Source organism: Pristiophorus japonicus, chromosome 19 (assembly GCF_044704955.1).
Source record: "Pristiophorus japonicus isolate sPriJap1 chromosome 19, sPriJap1.hap1, whole genome shotgun sequence".
Lineage (NCBI taxonomy): Eukaryota > Metazoa > Chordata > Chondrichthyes > Pristiophoridae > Pristiophorus > Pristiophorus japonicus.
This window is the reverse complement of record NC_091995.1, coordinates 51,212,717-51,231,895: the sequence shown is the minus strand read 5'-3', so window position 1 is coordinate 51,231,895 and position 19,179 is coordinate 51,212,717.

Genomic DNA, 19,179 nt, shown 5'->3' with positions numbered 1-19,179 from the left:
CTATCTTGGGGGGCGTGGGGCCAGCGGAGGAATGCGTAGCCAGCGGGATGAGCATCCCGGGGACTGAGGCGGGCGGGGCCGAAAAGGCCGAACCTGAGCCCGCCAAGCCGTTATCCAACTTCCCCCGGGATTTGCTCGACTCGGCAGAAACTGAAAATGTTAATAATTTTACAGAACCTCCACACACTGGGCCGGGGGGTGGCGACGGGGAGGGGGAAGAACACCAACCCTCGCCCCCTACTTTGGAGCTGGGGTACTTGGAAGACCTGGAACATTTCTTTGACCGGGTCTCTCCGCGTTCCCCGGCTCCTGGGGCGGAGGAGGAACGCCTTCCGCTGTCGATTCCTGACCCAGCACCGCTTTTAAAAGAGCCCAGTGGGGACTCCTCTGCCGACAATCCTGGGGGTGGGATCGGGGCAGAGCCAGGGTCGGATGGAGCGGCCGGGCCGTTTGCCGTACCTCGTGCTCCTGGCGGCGACCTCCCGGAGGGGGACGGGGACTCAGTGGGGGACGAGGGAGAAGATCTCAAGTCCATCGCCAGTGAGGCGGTGGATCTCCTCGTGCCCGCCGCTGAGTCCCCCCTCATTCCTGCAAAGAAACTCCGGGACGTTTTGGTCCAGAGCCAGGGTTGCCGCAACCGAGCCCATCTGGCCCTGGAAAGATGGTCCAAGCCGGGGCTGCTCGTCGTGTCCGTCCGCGCCACCGCTAAAACCATGGCCGCGGGCGGGCCCTTATCAAAGGCGCAAGGCCTTGAGCTGCGCCGGCTCAAAAAGTTCCTCGCTGAGCTGCTGAAGGAGTGGAGGTCAACAAAAGACTCCGCTCCCTCCCCCACAATAGGTTAAGGTAGAGGTTGCACTATGCTTTTGTCATGAAGATAACCATAGCCAGCCTCAACATCAACGGCGGCAGAGAGGCACACCGTAGATTTAACAATTTTTCGCTCCTACGGGAGGGGAAATATGCGGTGTGCTTCCTGCAAGAAACCCACACCGTTACAGGAGATGAAGCCACGTGGTTCCTGGAATGGCAGGGAGAGGTCCGCATGAGCCACCTCACCACCACTTCTTGTGGGGTGGCCATCTTGTTGGCCCCGAATTTTTAGCCGGAGATCTTGGGGGTCGAGGAGCCCATGCCAGGCCGCTTGATGCACGTGACGGTTCACCTGGTGGACGTGACGCTCCATCTCGTGAACGTGTACGCCACTCAGCCCGGCCCGCAGCAAACGCGCTTCTTCGAAGAGGTGTCCGCTCTTCTTGGCTCCGTCGACGTCGGCGACTGCATTTTCCTCGGGGGGGTTTTAACTGCACCCTCGAGCCGAAGGACAGCTCCGGTGCCCCGCAGAGCTTGACAGCGATGGAGAAGTTGAGGGACCTGGTCGGGTCCTTCGACTTAGTGGACGTCTTGCGAAATCTCCACCCCGACTCCAGCGCCTTTACTTGGGTGAGGCCTGGAGTTGGATGGTCTAGAGTCGACCGCCTTTACGTGTCTCGGGCGTACGTTTCCTGCGTCCCGGCGGCCTCCATGCGGCCGGTGCCGTGTTCGGACCACCACCTGGTGTGGGCGGAGCTCGCTTCGCTCCGCGCGAGGACGGGGTCCGCGTACTGGCACTTTAACAACCAGCTGCTGGAGGACGTGCGTTTCCAGGACTCGTTCCGTCATTTCTGGGATGACTGGAGAAGGAAGCAGGGGGGCTTCCCCTCCTTGAGGCTATGGTGGGACGTGGGCAAGGCTCACGTCCGCGTCTTCTGTCAAGAGTACGCGAGGGGGTCGACCAAGAGGCGGGCGGCCAGGGTCGGGTGCCTAGAAAAAAAAGGTGCTCGACCTGGTGTCCCGTCTCGGTCAAGTCGTCCAGGACTCGGCCCTGCGGATGGTGTATGAAGCGAAGAAGGCCGCGCTGAAGGACCTGCAGGGTCCCGATGCACGTTCGTGAGGTCGTGGATCCGGTTCCTGCGGGATCTGGACCGCGGCTCCCCCTTCTTCTACTCGCTGGAAAAAAGGCAGAGTGTCCGTAAGCAGCTCTTGTCGCTGCTGACCGACGATGGCTCTCTCGTCTCGGATCCGGAGAGCGTCAACAACAGGGCTCGTGAACATTATGGGGCTCTGTTCTCTCCGGAGCCATCCAACGAGGAAGCGTGTAGAGTTTTGTGGGAGGACCTGCCGAAGGTCGGCCCGGAGGGCGCCGAAAATCTGCAAGCTCCGCTAATCCTGGCGGAGCTGACCGGCGCCCTCGACTGGCTCTCGAGGGGAAAAGCCCCGGGGCTGGATGGGCTGACCGTGGAGTTCCACAGGGCGTTCTACGACGTCCTGGAGGATGACTACGCGTGGGTCCTGGGGGAAAGTCTGGCGACCGGGGAGATGCCCCTCTCTTGGCGCAGGGCAGTCATCGTCCTGCTGCCTAAGAACGGCGATCTCCGCCTCCTTAAGAACTGGCGCCCGGTCTCCCTCCTCAGCACGGACTACAAAATCTTCGCCAGGGCGATGTCTGCTCGCCTTGGAGCCGTGCTGGACCACATGATCCACCCCGACCAGTCCTGCACGGTCCCGGGCCGGACATTCCACGATAACATCCATCTGGTCCGGGACCTCATCCATCATTCCCAGGAGGCTAGTCTGTCGGTTGCCTTCCTATCCCTCGACCAAGAGAAGGCGTTCGACAGGGTGGATCACGACTATCTGTTCGGAACTCTGCGCGCTTTCGGGTTCGGGATGCATTTCGTCGCCTGGATCCGACTTTTGTATGCCGCTGCGGAGTGTCTGATAAAGGTTAACAGGTCCTTGATGGTGCCCCTTCGCTTTGGGAGAGGGGTGCGCCATGGATGCCCCATGTCCGGCCAGTTATATGCCATCTGCGTGGAGCCTTTCCTGAGCCTCCTGTGGACGAGGTTGACGGGACTGGCTCTGCAAGGGCCGGGCATGGAGGTCATCCTCTCGGCTTACGCCGATGACGTGCTCCTCGCGGTAGAGGATCCCGCTGACCTGCGGAGGATGCGTGAGTGCCAGGAGATTTACTCGGCCGCATCCTCCGCCAGGATCAACTGGGAGAAATGTTCCGGACTCCTGGTGGGTCAGTGGTGGGTGGACTCCCTGCCGGAGGAGCTCAGGCCTTTTGCCTGGAGCACAACCCATCTCCTCTATCTGGGAGTCTACCTTAGCCCGGATGATGAAGCCTGGCCAGCGAACTGGCAAGTGCTGGACGACAAGGTCGCCGCACGCCTAGGGCGCTGGACAGGGCTGCTCCGAGTGCTGTCCTACAGGGGTCGAGCGCTAGTCATAAACCAGCTGGTGGTCGCCATGTTGTGGTACCGGCTGGTCATTTTGACCCCTCCCCCTGCGTTTGTCACCAAGATACAGAAGAAGCTGGTGGACTTCTTCTGGAACAACAGGAAGCACTGGGTCTCTGCCGCGGTCTTGAGTTCCCACTGGGGGAGGGCGGTCAGTCGTTGGTGTGCGTCAGCACCCAGCTCGCGACTTTCCGTCTTCAGACCCCGCAGAGATACCTTTGCGTCGAGCCCCCTCCCAGGTGGCGTGCTCTGGCGACGTACTTCTTCCGCCAGCAGCACGGCCTCAACTATGACACGCAGCTCCTGTTTGTGAGCTTGGGGGACATCAGGACCACCTTCCAGGAGCTGCCTGTCTTTTACAAGGAACTCACCAGGGTCTGGAACAAAGTCTCCACCAAGCGCAGCTCTCCACCGGCTGGAGTGGCGGCTATCCTGCTCGGGAATCTGTACCTCCACGACCGAGGTTTTAGGTGGCGGTCAGACGAGAGGGCTGTGGCTGTTGAGGTGACCAGGTTCAGGGACCTGCTCGATGGTGGAGGAGCGAGCTTGATGGCGCCAGACACGCTGGCGCGGCGCCTAAATTCTGCCAACGTCCGCCGCGCGGCCGATGCCATCGAGTTGCAAAAACAGCTCTGGGCCCCGACTCCGTTAGGTGCATCGAGGAGGCTCAAGCACATGGGGAAATCTCGTCCGAACTGACCCCCGTCCGGACGGAATTCCTCATCGGCGCCAAACCCTGGAACCTCCCTCGAGAGGCGGCGCCTCACAACTTGAGCCGCCTCGGGGAAATCCCCTCCATGCTTTTCAGTTCTGCGCGGAGGGGTTTCCTGTACGGGCTGCTCCTGCCCACTCTCAACTTTGCCATCCTCGCCTGCCGTCCGGACACGCCATGGCGTACCATCTTGCTATCCGGAGGAGGCGGGGGTCCCCGATGGAGGGCACTCAACACGGGAGTCCTCCCAGTATTTATCGGGGACTTGGCGTGGAGGGTGGTGCATGGAGCAGTCCCGTGCAATAAATTTTTAAGCCGGTTCACGGGCTCCCAGGCCGCCTGTAATTTCTGCGGTCTGGAAGAGTCCGTGTTCCATGTTTTTATTGAATGCACGAGGTTGCAGACCCTGTTTTATTATTTAAAGGGGCTGCTCCTGAAATTCTGGCTGCACTTCAGTCCCACACTCCTGATCTTTGGGCACCCTGTGTGGAGGGGAGCGGGTATGTCCAAGGGCCTCCTCGTAGGACTGCTCCTGGGCACAGCCAAGGGTGCCATCAGCCGGTCCAGGCAGCGGGCGGTCGAGGGGGTCGTTCAACCTGACTGCCTGCCTCTATTCTGTGCGTACATCTGCGCCAGGGTGTCCTTGGAGATGGAGCACGTGGTGTCCACCGGTACGCTCGCGGCCTTCCGTGAGAGGTGGGCACCGGAGGGACTGGAGTGCATCATCATGCCCAGCAACCAAATTTTAATTTGATTTTATGTTTTAAAGTTTAATTTGTTTTAATTGCCGGTGGTTTTAGTGTCCCCCTTCCCTTTTGTAGGGGGCACTTGGAGGAAAAAAAATATATATATATATGATTTTAGTGCCCAAAAATAAAACTTTAAAAAAAGAGCATAAACGCAAAAAAACACAAAAAAACACACAAAAAGGGCCTTGTAAATGTTTGATGTGCCCCCCAGATCGGGGGGGCACGATTTAAGGATTAATGTTTCAGTTTCCTCCCAAAAGAGTTCTGTGGACCAATGGTGGAGCTTTGGAGGCGTGGCCTATTCAGTTGGAGCTCTGTTGCTGTGAGAGAAGGACCTCCCTGCTTTGCTCCTGCCTGGAAAGCCTAGAGTGAACCTTGAGACCAGCCCAGGAAGAGGAGGAGGGAGCTGGTCAATCCAACGTCCAGAGGGAGAGGAGGAGAGCACAACATTTATCAACTTATTACCACTGCAGAGAGTTGGAGAGAGGGGGAGACGAACAACAACCTGAGAAAACACCATCCAGTGTGGAAGGAGGGAGAGCCATTTCTACAATCTTCGACAGGTAGGTGTGTTTTGGTGAATTCCCCGAATGACTTTGTTGAATCGGTGGGGGGAGGAAAGAAGATAACTCGAGGGCCGGAACATCGCGGGGGGTGTGTGTGTGGAAGTGTGTGCGGGGGTCTTGCATACAGATAGGCCCCACACACCACTGAAGCACCCCTCCCCCATTGCCTGAGCTGGGATAGCTGGAGCTACCTGGCTGAAGTCTTACTAATCACCCTATTTAACACCGATGCGGCTCCAGCTGCCCCAGGTGAAGACATCTTCTCCCCCCACCCGAAGACCATCTACAAAGACTGTGTTTTTTGCCATCTTGCACCCCAAGAAACACCCACCCATCGCTGTGAGGGGAGACCTTCCCTCGCAGCTTCCCTCTTTCTCACCCCCCTCTCTCTTTCTCTCCCTCTCTGTCTCTCCCCTCTCTCGCTGAGAGCCCCTTTCCTCCTTAACTTAAAGTTAATTAAGACAACTGAGCAGAGGGAGCAAGGCCCCTCCCCATTTGTTAACTAGGGGAGAGGTGTGCCCCATTAAGAGCTCCCTCTGCTCAAAACACCAACGAGGCTAATTAAAGACCATTAAGGCCTGTGACATTGGGGTGGGTGTAGCCCTTAAAGGGACCCTGTGATGGCGACCCCATCCACACCGGTGGCAGGGCCAGCTAAGACATACGTGCAGGCGGCGTCCACATACACGGCGCCTCCTGCGCCTCCTGTTGCCCTGCCACCATTTAGACTTATAACAAAAAAACACGGGGTCAAGAGCTACACTCACCCCACAATGAGCATCGAGGAGTGCGTGCGGGCGATGGCTGGGGTAGTCGGCCCCTCGGCTATTGTCGCAGCCTCCAAGATGTCTGGGAAGGCTGTATTCTTCCTGGGGTCGGAGCGGGCGGTGTCCCTGGCCCTTGAAAAGGGGCTCACAGTGGGCGGTACGTTCCTGCCGGTGGACCCCCTCGAGGCCACTGCGCAGAGGGTCATCATTTCTAACATCCCGCCCTTTGTTCCCGCTGGGCTCCTCCTCCCTCACCTACACCAACTGGGGGAGGTAAGGTCGGGGATCAACCCCATACCGCTCGGCCTCAGGTAGAACAGCGCGCGCCACGTGTTCTCCTTCCGACGCCAGCTCTTTGTCTGGCTGGCGCGGGAGGAGACGACGGAGGGAAGTTTTAATGTGGTGCACGAGGGGACTGCCTACCACGTCTTCTGGACATCGGGCGGCGTGCGGTGCCATGCCTGCAGGGAGGTGGGGCACGTTCGCAAGAACTACCCCGCCTTCAGGGCCACCAAACCGCCGAAGGCGGCCAAGGCTGGCGCCGCCGCCACCCCTCCCCCTATTTGCGTCCGCGTGCCGGGAGCTGTAGGTGCGCGGGCATTGTCGGGGGCCTTTGTTTTCACGGCCTCCGGCGGGGGGAAGGGAGAACGTCCGATCAGAAAGAAGGTGCGGAGGAAGGTGAAACATCTCGAGGCGGGTCCCCTCAGTGCGCCAGACAGCTTGAACACCGCGCTCAGCCCAAACCTGACACCGGCGAGCGCGGGGTGCCTGAGCCCGTGCCCGAGCCCTTGACCAATATCACAGAGGGGCTCGGGCGCGGGCAAGAAAAGCAAAAGGGGGGAGTGGAGCGGGAGGCCTCGGCAGACATTGAGGTCTCCCTGCCTCCGCGCACCCCCAGGGGCAAAAGGAGGCGCCGCTCCAATGAGGCGGAGGGGAAACAACATCCCTCCACGGAGGAGTCGGTTCCCGCCGCGTGTCCCGCGTCCCCTACCAGCGCCCCCAAACTGCGCTGTCGGCGAGAGGAGTCTGTCCCCGGGGAGGGTGAGACAGTCGAGGCTGCCCAGCCTCTGCCTCCCGGGGATGGCGTGGAAGATCTGCCTGTCGTGGGGGGCGTGGGGCCAGCGGAGGAATGCGTAGCCACCGGGTTGAGCGTCCCGGGGACTGAGGCGGGCGGGGCCGAAAAGGCCGAACCTGAGCCCGCCCAGCCTTTATCCAACTTCCCCCGGGATTTGCTCGACTCGGCAGAAACTGAAAATGTTAATAATTTTACAGAACATCCACCCGCTGGGCCGGGGGGTGGCAGCGGGGACGGGGAAGAACACCAACACTCGCCCCCTACTTTGGAGCTGGGGTACTTGGAGGACCTGGAACATTTCTTTGATCGGGTCTCTCCGCGTTCCCCGGCTCCTGGGGCGGAGGAGGAACCCCTTCCACTGTCGCTTCCTGACCCAGCACCACTTTTAAAAGAGCCCAGTGGGGACTCCTCTGCCGACGATCCTGGGGGTGGGATCGGGGCAGAGCCAGCGTCGGATGGAGCGGCCGGGCCATTTGCCGTACCTCGTGCGGTCGACAGGCCGGCTGCAGGCGGCGACCTTCCGGAGGGGGACGGGGACTCGGTGGGGGATGAGGGAGAAGATCTCGAGTCCATCACCAGTGAGGCAGTGGATCTCCTGGTGCCTGCCGCTGAGTCCCCCTCATTCCTGCAAAGGAACTCCGGGACTTTTTGGTCCAGAGCCAGGGTTGCTGCAACCGAGCCCATCTGGCCCTGGAAAGAAGGTCCGAGCCGGGGCTGCTCGTCACGTCCGTCCGCGCCGCCGCTAAAACCATGGCCGCGGGCGGGCCCTTATCAAAGGCGCAAGGCCTTGAGCTGCGCCGGCTCAAAAGGTTCCTCGCTGGGCTGCTGAAGGAGTGGAGGTCAACAAACGACTCCATCCGCCCCCCCCACAATAGGTTAGGTAGAGGTTGCACTATGCTTTTGTCATGAAGATAACCATAGCCAGCCTCAACATCAATGGCGGCAGAGAGGCACACCGTAGATTTAACAATTTTTCACTCCTGTGGGAGGGGAAATATGCGGTGTGCTTCCTGCAAGAAACCCACACCGTTCCGGGAGACGAAGCCACGTGGCTCCTGGAATGGCAAGGAGAGGTCCGCATGAGCCACCTCACCACCACTTCTTGTGTGGTGGCCATCTTGTTGGCCCTACATTTTCAGCCGGAGATCTTGGGGGTCGAGGAGCCCGTGCTAGGCCGCTTGCTGCATGTGACGGTTCGCCTGGGGGACGTGCCGCTCCATCTCGTGAAAGTGTACGCCCCTCAGCCCGGCCCGCAGCAAACGCGCTTCTGCGAAGAAGTGTCCGCTCTTCATGACTCCGTCGACGTCGGCGACTGCATTGTCCTCGGGGGGAATTTTAACTGCACCCTCGAGGCGAGGGACCGCTCTGGTGCCCCACAGAGCATGACGGTGATGGAGAAGTTGAGGGACCTGGTCGGGTCCTTCGACTTGGTGGACGTCTGCAGAAATCTCCATCCCGACTCCAGCGCCTTTACTTGGGTGAGGCCTGGAGTAGGATGGTCCAGAGTCGACCGCCTTTACGTGTCTCGGGCGTACGTTTCCTGCGTCCCGGCGGCCTCCATGCGACCGGTGCCGTGTTCGGACCACCACCTGGTGTGGGCGGAACTCGCATCACTCCACGCGAGGAAGGGGTCCGCGTACTGGCATTTTAACAACCAGCTGCTGGAGGACGTGCGGTTCTAGGACTCGTTCCGTCGTTTCTGGGCCGACTGGAGAAGGAAGCAGGGGGGCTTCCCCTCCTTGAGGCTATGGTGGGACATGGGCAAGGCTCACGTCAGCGACCTCTTTCAAGAGTACGCGAGGGGGTCGACCAAGAGGCGGGCGGCCAGGGTCGGGCACCTAGAAAAAGAGATGCTCGACCTGGAGTCCCGTCCCGGTCAAGTCGTCGAGGACCCGGCCCTGCGGACGGTGTACGAAGCGAAGAAGGCCGCGCTGAAGGACCTGCAGCTCATAGGGTCCCGAGGCGCGTTCGTGAGGTCACGGATCCGGTTCCTGCGGGATCTGGACCGCGGCTCCCCCTTCTTCTACTCACTAGAAAAAAGACAGAGTGTCCGTAAGCAGCTCTTGACGCTGCTGGCCGACAACGGCTCTCTCGTCTCGGATCCGGACAGCGTCAACAACAGGGCCCGTGAATATTACGGGGCTCTGTTCTCTCCGGAGCTGTCCAGCGAGGAAGCGTGTAGAGTTTTGTGGGAGGATCTGCCGAAGGTCGGCCCGGAGGGTGCCGAAAATCTGGAAGCTCCGCTAGGCCTGGCGGAGCTGACCGGCGCCCACGACCGGCTCTCGAGGGGAAAATCCCCGGGGCTGGACGGGCTGACCGTGGAGTTCCACAGGGCGTTCTGGGACGTCCTGGCGGATGATGAAGCGCGGGTCCTGGGGGAAAGTCTGGCGACCGGGGAGATGCCCCTCTCTTGGCGCAGGGCAGTCATCATCCTGCTGCCTAAGAAGGGCGATCTCCGCCTCCTTAAGAACTGGCGCCCGGTCTCCCTCCTCAGCACAGACTACAAAATCTTCGCCAGGGCGATGTCTGCTCGCCTTGGAGCCGTGCTGGACCACATGATCCACCCCGACCAGTCATACACGGTCCCGGGCCGGACATTCCACGATAACATCCATCTGGTCCGGGACCTCATCCATCATTCCCAGTAGGCTAGTCTGTCGGTCGCCTTCCGATCTCTTGACCAAGAGAAGGCGTTCGACAGGGTGGATCACGACTATCTGTTCGGAACTCAGCGCGCTTTCGGGTTCGGGATGCATTTCGTCGCCCGGATCCGACTTTTGTACGCCGCCGTGGAGTGTCTGATAAAGGTTAACGGGTCCTTGATGGCGCCCCTTCGCTTTGGGAGAGGGGTGCGCCAGGGATGCCCCATGTCCGGCCAGTTATATGCCATCTGCGTGGAGCCTTTCCTGAGCCTCCTGTGGACGAGGTTGACGGGACTGGCTCTGCAAGGGCCGGGCATGGAGGTCATCCTCTCGGCTTACGCCGATGACGTGCTCCTCGCGGTAGAGGATCCCACTGACCTGCGGAGGATGCGTGAGTGCCAGGAGATTTACTCGGCCGCATCCTCCGCCAGGATCAACTGGGAGAAATGTTCCGGACTCCTGGTGGGTCAGTGGCGGGTGGACTCCCTGCTGGAGGAGCTCAGGCCTTTTGCCAGGAGCACGACCCATCTCCTCTATCTGGGTGTTTACCTTAGCCCCGACGAGGAAGCCTGGCTGGCGAACTGGCAAGAGCTGGAGGCCAAGGTCGCCGCTCGCCTAGGGCGCTGGACAGGACTGCTCCAAGTGCTGTCCTACAGGGGTCGAGCGCTAGTCATAAACCAGCTGGTGGCCGCCATGTTGTGGTACCGGCTGGTCACTTTGACCCCTTCCCCCTGCGTTTGTCACCAAGATACAGAAGAAGCTGGTGGACTTCTTCTGGAACAAATGAAGCATTGGGTCTCTGCCGCGGTATTGAGTCTCCCGCTTGGGGAGGGCGGTCAGTCATTGGTGTGCGTCATCACCCAGCTCGCGACTTTCCATCTTCAGACCCTGCAGAGATACCTTTACGTCGAGCCCCCTCCCAGGTGGCATGCTCTGGCGACGTACTTCTTCCGCCAGCAGCACGGCCTCAACTATGACACGCAGCTCCTGTTTGTGAGTCTGGGGGGCGTCAGGACCACCTTCCAGGAGCTGCCTGTCTTTTACAAGGAATTCACCAGGGTCTGGAACAAAGTCTCCACCAAGCGCAGCTCTCCACCGGCTGGAGTGGCGGCTGTCCTGCAGGAGCCGCTGCTCGGGAATCCGTACCTCCACGACCGAGGTTTTAGGTGGCGGTCGGACGAGAGGGCTGTGGCTGGTGAGGTGACCAGGGTCAGGGACCTGCTCAATAGCGGAGGAGCGGGCTGGATGGCGCCAGACACGCTGGCGCGGCGCCTAAATTCTGCCAACGTCCGCCGCGCGGCCGATGCCATCGAGTTGCTTAAAACAGCTCTGGACCCCGACTCCGTTAGGTGCATCGAGGAGGCTCAAGCACGTGGGGAAATCCCGTCCGAACTGACCCCCGTCCAGACGGAATTGCTCATTGGCGCCAAACCCCGGAACCTCCCTCGGGAGGCGGCGCCTCACAACTTGAGCCGCCTCGAGGAAATCCCCTCCGTGCCTTTCAGTTCCGCGCGGAGGTGTTTCCTGTTCGGGCTGCTCCTGCACACTCTCAACTTTGACATCCTCGCCTGCCATCCGGACACATCATGGCGTACCATCTTGCCATCCGGAGGAGGCGGGGGTCCCTGATGGAGGGCACTCTACGCGGGAGTCCTCCCAGTATTTATCGGGGACTTGGCCTGGAGGGTGGTGCACGGAGCAGTGCCGTGCAATAAATTTTTAAGCCGGTTCACGGGCTCCCAGGCCACCTGCAATTTCTGCGGTCTGGAAGAGTTCGTGTTCCATGTTTTTATCGAATGCACGAGATTGCAGACCCTGTTTTATTATTTAAAGGGCTGCTCCTGAAATTCTGGCTGCACTTCAGTCCCACACTCCTGATCTTTGGGCACCCTGTGCGGAGGGGAGCGGGTAGGTCCGAGGGCCTCCTCGTAGGACTGCTCCTGGGCACGGCCAAGGGTGCCATCAGCCGGTCCAGGCAGCGGGCGGTCGAGGGGGTCATTCAACCTGACTGCCTGCCTCTATTCCGCGTGTACATCCGCGCCAGGGTGTCCTTGGAGATGGAGCACGCGGTGTCCACCGGTACGCTCACAGCCTTCCGCGAGAGGTGGGCACAGGAGGGACTGGAGTGCATCATCACGCCCGGCTACCAAATTTTAATTTGATTTTATGTTTTAAAGTTTAATTTGTTTTAATTGCCGGTGTTTGTAGTGTCCCCCTCCCCTTTTATAGGGGGCACTTGGAGAAAAAATATGAGTTTAGTGCCCAAAAAAAAAACTTCAAAAAAAAATACAAAAAAAAAAAGAGCCTTGTAAATGTTTGGTGCGTCCCCCAGATCGGGGGGCCACGATTTCATGTTTTTGTTTCCTCCCAAAAGAGTTCTGTGAACAAGCACTCACAGGTTCCTTTGTTCATCTACACTACTGAGTGGCCTACCGCTTAATGTGTATACCCTTTCCTTATTCGCCATCCCAAAGTGCATTACCTCACACTTCTTCGAATTAAATTCCATTTGCCACTGCTCTGCCCACCGAATCAGTAGATTGATATCCTCCTGCAGCCTATGACGTTCCTCTTCATTATCAACCACACAGCCAACTTTAGAGTCATCTGCAAACTTCTTAATCGTACTCCCTATATTCAAATCTAAATCGTTGATATATATACGACAAAAAGCAAGGGGCCCAGTACTGAGCCCTGCAGAACCCCACTGGAAACATTTTTACTCTTATGCTCATAATAAAATAATGCAACTGAATACTGTAGACACCAGAGTGCTGGTACAGCATTGGAGGCCTGCTTATATACAGTGCTCCAACAGGTAGGCCCTCTGGTGGCGATATGATACAGGTTGCCTAGAGTTACATACATAACACTTCCAGTCACAAAAGCATCCATCAACCATTACCATTTGCTTCTTACCTCTAAGCCAAGTTTGGATCCCATTTCCACTTTGCACTGGATCCCCTAGGCTTTAACCTTGGTGACCAGTCTACCCTGTGGGACCTTATCAAAAGCTTTGCTAAAGTTCACATACACGACAGCATACACACTACCCTCATTGACCCTCTTGGTTATCTCCTCAAAAAATTCAATCAGGTTAGTCAAACACGATCTGCCCTGAACAAATCCATGCTGACTGACCCTAATTAATCCTTGCCTTTCCAAATGTAGATTTATCCTGTCTTTCAGGATTTTTTCCAATAATTTTCCCACCAGTGAGGTTAGGCTGACCGGCCTGTAATTACTCGGCCTATCCCTTTCTCCCTTCCTAAACAAGGGTACAAGGGTACTACATTAGCGGTCCTCCAATCCTCCGGCACCATGCCCAAATCCAAAGAGGACTGGAAAATGATGGTCAAGGCCTCTGCTATTTCCTCTTCTACTTTGTTCAACAGCCTGGGGTGCATTTCATCTGGGCCTGGGGACTTATCTACTTTCAAAGCTGCTAAACCCCTTAATACTTCCTCTCTCACTATATTTATTTCATCCAGAATATCACCATCATCATCATCATCATCATAGGCAGTCCCTCGAAGCGAGGATGACTTGCTTCCACGCCAAAAAAGGATGAGTTCACAGGTGTTTCAATGAAAGACCTAATATTCCAGGTCCAGAACTGCATGCTGAAGGGTGGAAGATGCCGGTGCGTGGATTTTTTTAATGTGTGGTGGCCGCTGCACACCAGCCACCTCACGGGCTGGAGAGAGCTAGGACTTGGCCCAGTGGCAAGAATTATCGAAGACGGTTGGAGACCTGCTCTGCTGCACGGACCTAATGTGCACACATTTCACAGTGTCGGCTGGCCAGTGCTGTCCCTGGGCCCCTGGCCCCGAACTCAGACCTCTCCTGGGCCCCGATCACGTCCCTCTACAGTCTCTCACTGCTCCTTCGCCCCGACCTTCCCGCTTCTGCTGTATCTTGATTACCTTAATGTGTTTACCACACATACCGTCTTTGGAGATAGCTTCCTTTTTCTCCCTTTTATTACTAATGGAAAGTGCATCCCATTTCAGCAGTATCTGCAATGCCCCTTTCCTTTGTGAAAACAGATGCAAAATATTTGTTAAGAACCTTACCAACATCTTCCCCCTCCAAACAAAGATTACTCTCATGGTCTCCAATAGGCCCCATCCTTTCTTTAGTTACCCTCTTACTCTTAATATATTTATAAAACATCTTAGGGTTTTCCTTAATTTTACTAACCAAGAATTGTTTGTGCTCTCTTTTAGCACTTCTAATATCCTTTTTAATTTTGCCTCTTAACTTTTTATAGTCCTCTAAGGATTCTATAGTATTTAGCCGTTGGGATAGGACATAAGCGTCCCTGTTTTTCTTTATCCTCCCCTGTAAGTCCCTGGACATCCAGGGGGCTCTAGAATTATTATTCCCACCATTTTTCTTTAAGGGCACGTGTTTAGCCTGAGCCCTCCGGATCTCCTCCTTGAATGCCTCCCACTGTTACGTCACTGATTTACCCACAAGTAGCTGCTTCCAGTCCACTGTAGCCAAATCACTCCTTAACTTAGCAAAATTAGCTTTTCCCCAATTCGGGACTTTTATTTCAGGCCTATCCTTGTCCTTATCCATAACCAACTTTGAATCTGACTGAATTATGGTCACTGGCACCCAAGTGCTCTCCACTAATACCCCTTCAACCCGCCCAGCTTCTTTCCCCAAAACTAAATCCAAAACCGCCCCCTCTCGTGTTGGGCTTCCTACATACTGACTAAAAAAGTTCTCTTGAATGCATCTCAAGAATTCCGCACCCTCTGTACCCTTCACACTATATTTGTCTCAATCAATATTTGGATGGTTAAAATCCCCTATTATTACTACCCTATGGTTTTGGACTTCACAGCAATTTGCCAACATATTTGCTCCTCTATCTCCCTCACACTGCTTGGGGGTCTATAATACACGCCCAGCAGTGTGATCGCCCCTTTTTTATTGTTCAATTCAACCCTATGGCCTCATTTGATGATGCCTCTAGCATTTCATCCCTACTCACCGCTGTAACAGTTTCTTTAATCAGTACCATGTTGCCCCCCCCGACTTTTTACCCCCTCTCTGTCTTGTCTAAAATTCCAGTAACTAGGAATACTAACCTGCCAAAGCTGCCCCTCTTTCAGCCATGTTTCTGTAATAGCTATAATGTCATACACACACATATCTATCTGTGCTCTGAGCTCATCCGCCTTATTCGCTATACTCCTTGCATTAAAGTATATAGCATTTAGCACTGGAAGACCTCCTTGATTACTAACCCTTGTTTCCTCTTTCTCACAAATTCACTTTCTAAATTCTTGTTATCCACTTTCTGCTTTAGTTCCTTCCCTATTGAATTTGTTATCCGGTTCCCAACCCCCCGCCAAGCTAGTTTAAACTCTCACCAACAGAACTAGCAAAACGCCCCGTGAAGATATTGGTCTCGACGCTGTTGAGGTGCAACCCGTCCGGTTTGTACAGGTCCCATCTCCCCCAGAAACGGTCCCAATTCTTCAAGAATTTAAAGCCCTCCCTCCAACACCAACTCTCCACCTATATGTTCATCCTCTCTATCCTTCTATTCTTGTACTCATTAACAGGAGGCACCGGTAGTAACCCGGAGATTACTAACTTTGAGGTTCTACCCTTTAATTTTCTTCCTAGCTCCCTGAATTCTGCCTGTAGAACCTCATCCTCTTTTTACCTATATCGTTTTTCCCGATATGGACCACGACCTCGAGCTGTTTACCCTCTCCCCCCAGAATGCCCTGCGGCCGCTCTGTGACATCCTTGACCCTGGCACCAGGGAGGCACCATACCATTCTGGAGTCACATCTATGGCCGCAGAAACCCCTGTCTGTTCCCCTAACTATAGAATCCCCTATCACTAGAGCTCTTTTATTTTTCGTCCCTCCCCCCTGTGTAGCTGAGCCACCCTGGTGCATTCAATTGGCTCTGGCTGCAGTCCCCAGAGGCACCATCGCCCTCACCGATACTCAGAAAAGAATATCGGTTGGATAGCGAAATGGACTCACAGGGGGCTCTGCACTACCTGCCCAGCATTCTTACTATGTCTGGTGGTCACCCACTTCCCCTCTGCCTGCACCTTTTTAAGCTGTGGGGTGACCGCCTCCTGAAACATGGCAAGTGTCTCACTTCTTGACTCCCCAAAGCCTTTCTACCATCTACAAGGCACAAGGATGTACTGGCATACTCTCCACTTGCTTGGATGTGTGCAGCTCCAAAAACACAAGAAGCTGGACACCATCCAGGACAAAACAACCCGCTTGATCAGCACCCCATCCACCACCTTATACATTCACTCCCTCCACCACCAGCGACCCCCACATCTCAGGAACTAATAAAAAAAGTCCCCAGGGGTTAATACTTGCAGAGTCAAGACCAAGAGCATTCTGCAAGTGAAGCAGAGCTTCGGAGGATTGATGGACCAAGGTACGTTGATATGATTCAATTCCAGGTTTATAGTCTTGCGTTATGTTCTTATTTTTATATTCTATTATAAATTCTGATATTTATGTTTGTATTGGAAACCTTGGTGTGTAAAACAGGTGATCGGCCCGAAGCCACTCCATTCGCGACAGGTGCTAAGTTTAAAAGACGCGTTGCTATCACAGTTGTGTGTGGTGATTTTAGTTAAAATAACCCGCTAGTTTATTTTGAGAACCATGGTGGTGCAATTGATTTCTCTGCCAAAGAAAATCGGGCGGGTGTAATAGAGGCTACAGATTGGCTATCGCCCATTTTGAGGTACATCAGAGACAAAGTTCTCCCCCATGTATACAACTTTTGTCTGATTCCTCAGTCTCAGTTCTCCGGGTGTTTTACTGTGCTGCTGCTCTCTGCACATCTCCCCACATTTGTTTGTCAAAGCATCATATTTTATACCGTGAGTCCGAAATAAATGTCCTCCATTTAATCCTTGAGTAATCTGAGTGATACGGACTGCCGCAGGTCACCTAGTTAGTGTCTGTCATTTTAAGCAGACAATTGTTCATGGATTGTAATGAATAAATGTGAACTTTGAAGCGAGTTTATGTAACCGTCAACTGGCTGATTTGGTCCCATATTGTTTCTTTGTTCACCAACAAAGGAACTCCACGACCCCTGATAAATATACCACCCAACTGCTATCTTCAAATTATTACTTTGTCAACCAAGGTTTACCTACAGTACAACAGTGACTACATTCCAAAAGTACTTCGTTGGCTGTAAAGCTCTTTGAGATGTCCAGTTTTCATGAAAGGTGCTATATATATCCAACTCTTCCTTTACCAATTTTCTGAAATTCCTGAGCTTCATTTGAACATCCCTGTTTTAACATCAGAGTTTTCTGTTCACAGAGTTCAGTCAGAATGGGAGGCAAAAAAGGGAGAGAAGTAATGGGCGAGTTGGGGGAAGCTGATGAAGGAATGCGAGGCTGATGAGCAGAGCTTGTGAGTTGGGAAAGCAAGGATATGGGGAAGGAAAGAGGGAGAAGCAGAGGGTGGTGCGAGAAGGGGACATGGGAAAGTGGGATTCGGGACAGATGGAAAAGAATCAGGGAAGGGAGTTGGCTGAATGTTATGATGGATGCAGCATCTATAAGGAGCTTTAGACTCAGTTTTCAGCTTCAGAACCAAAAATCAGGCCCAGTTATTGGGTCCAATTTCAATTCATACCTTTCTCATGGGAAACTCTACCATGACCAGTCTCCATTTCAAGATACAAATGGCAATTCCCAACAGCACCAACCACTTCTGCGTGTCCTCCTTTTATTGCATTCCTGCAACAACGGTTACTGCCTGAGTGGTGGATTTTGCTCAATGAAGCAATTTTCGGACAAGGGTCACCTGATCTATGGGTATCCAACAGTGAAGATCAAATGGAAATGATGATAATGGGCACAATTATCGACTGATGGGGGTTGGGAAGCAGGTTCAGCTGAGAATAGGCCAAACACTACAGTCCAGAAAGGATGTCCTGTGAGGGACATTTACCTCAGGTTATCAAAAACTCACCAGGAGCAGGAATGTAACAATGGACCAACTGTTTACCAGCAGGGGACTGCACTGAGATGGTTGAGAATTTCCTGCTGAAACAATGATCAGCAGGGGCAGGGAACAGGAATGGACATCCAAAGAATAAACATCATTATAGAGATATGAAGTTAATGGAAAAGAAAATCAGACCAATTGTGAAATGGCTGGCCATTCTGTATCAGATTGACTGGGGAATAGAAAGTACAATAAGTACAATAACAAATTATGTGGATGACACCAAATTAGGATGTACAGTTCATAATAAATATGATCAAGAGTAGGCCATACGGCCCCTCCAAACTGCGATTCAATACAAGAAGACGTTAACAATATTGCGGAATGTGCTTGTAAAAGGCCAATTAATTCCAATATAGTTAAATGTCATTGGGTGCATTTTGATCAGAGCAATAAGGTGGTCACATATTCTGGGAGAATAAAAGTCTAAATGGGGTAGAGGTACTAACTGATCTAAGGATAAAGCTTTCCAAATCATTACAAGTAGCAACTCATGTTAACGAAGCCATAAAAACTGTAAAAAATATGGGCTGGGATCACTTTTAGAGAAAAAGAGAGAAATTATGATCAACATATTTAGAATCTTGGTTAGACCACACAAACAATGTTACAAAGGTTGTAGAATCACTACAGAAAGAGGAAAAAAAATTACAATGATGCTATCAGAACTGAGATGGTGCAACTATCGGGGAAGACTGAACAGGCTGGGGCTCTGTTCTCGAGAAAAGAGAAGGCTGAGGGGTAACGTAATCGAAGTCTTTACAATTCGGAAGGGCTTCTACAGGTTAGACATAGAGAATGTTTCCTCTTGTAAATCCAATAAGGAATTCTGGAGGAAATTCTTTATTAGGAGAATGCTGAGAATGTGGTACTCACTACCACAAGGAGTGGTTGAGGTGAACAGTATCGAGCTATTTAAGGAAACGCTATATAATACATGAGGGAGAAAGGAAGAGAATGATATGTTGATAGGATTAGATGAAGTAAGTTGGGAGGAGGCCCGTGTGGCGCTCAAATGCCAGCATAGACCAGTTGGCCTGTTTCTGTGCACTCTATGTAATACAGTGCAACTTGCCAACCCACAGTTAGGATATGCACAGGTTACTGAGGGCCAACTCATCAAGGCAGAAGCCAGAAAATAAAATCCACAAACAAGTCTTTATTGACTTCAAAATATCAATGATCACTATTTAAACTCACCCCTTGATTATACAAATAGATAGTAGATATAAATAGTTAGAAAAATTGGGCCCAAGTTTCGAGCCGCGCCTAGAATGGCGCAGTCCCGACATTGACGCCCATTTTTCGCGCCACAAAATATTCTCCACCTCCCTGCAGGTCCTCTGGC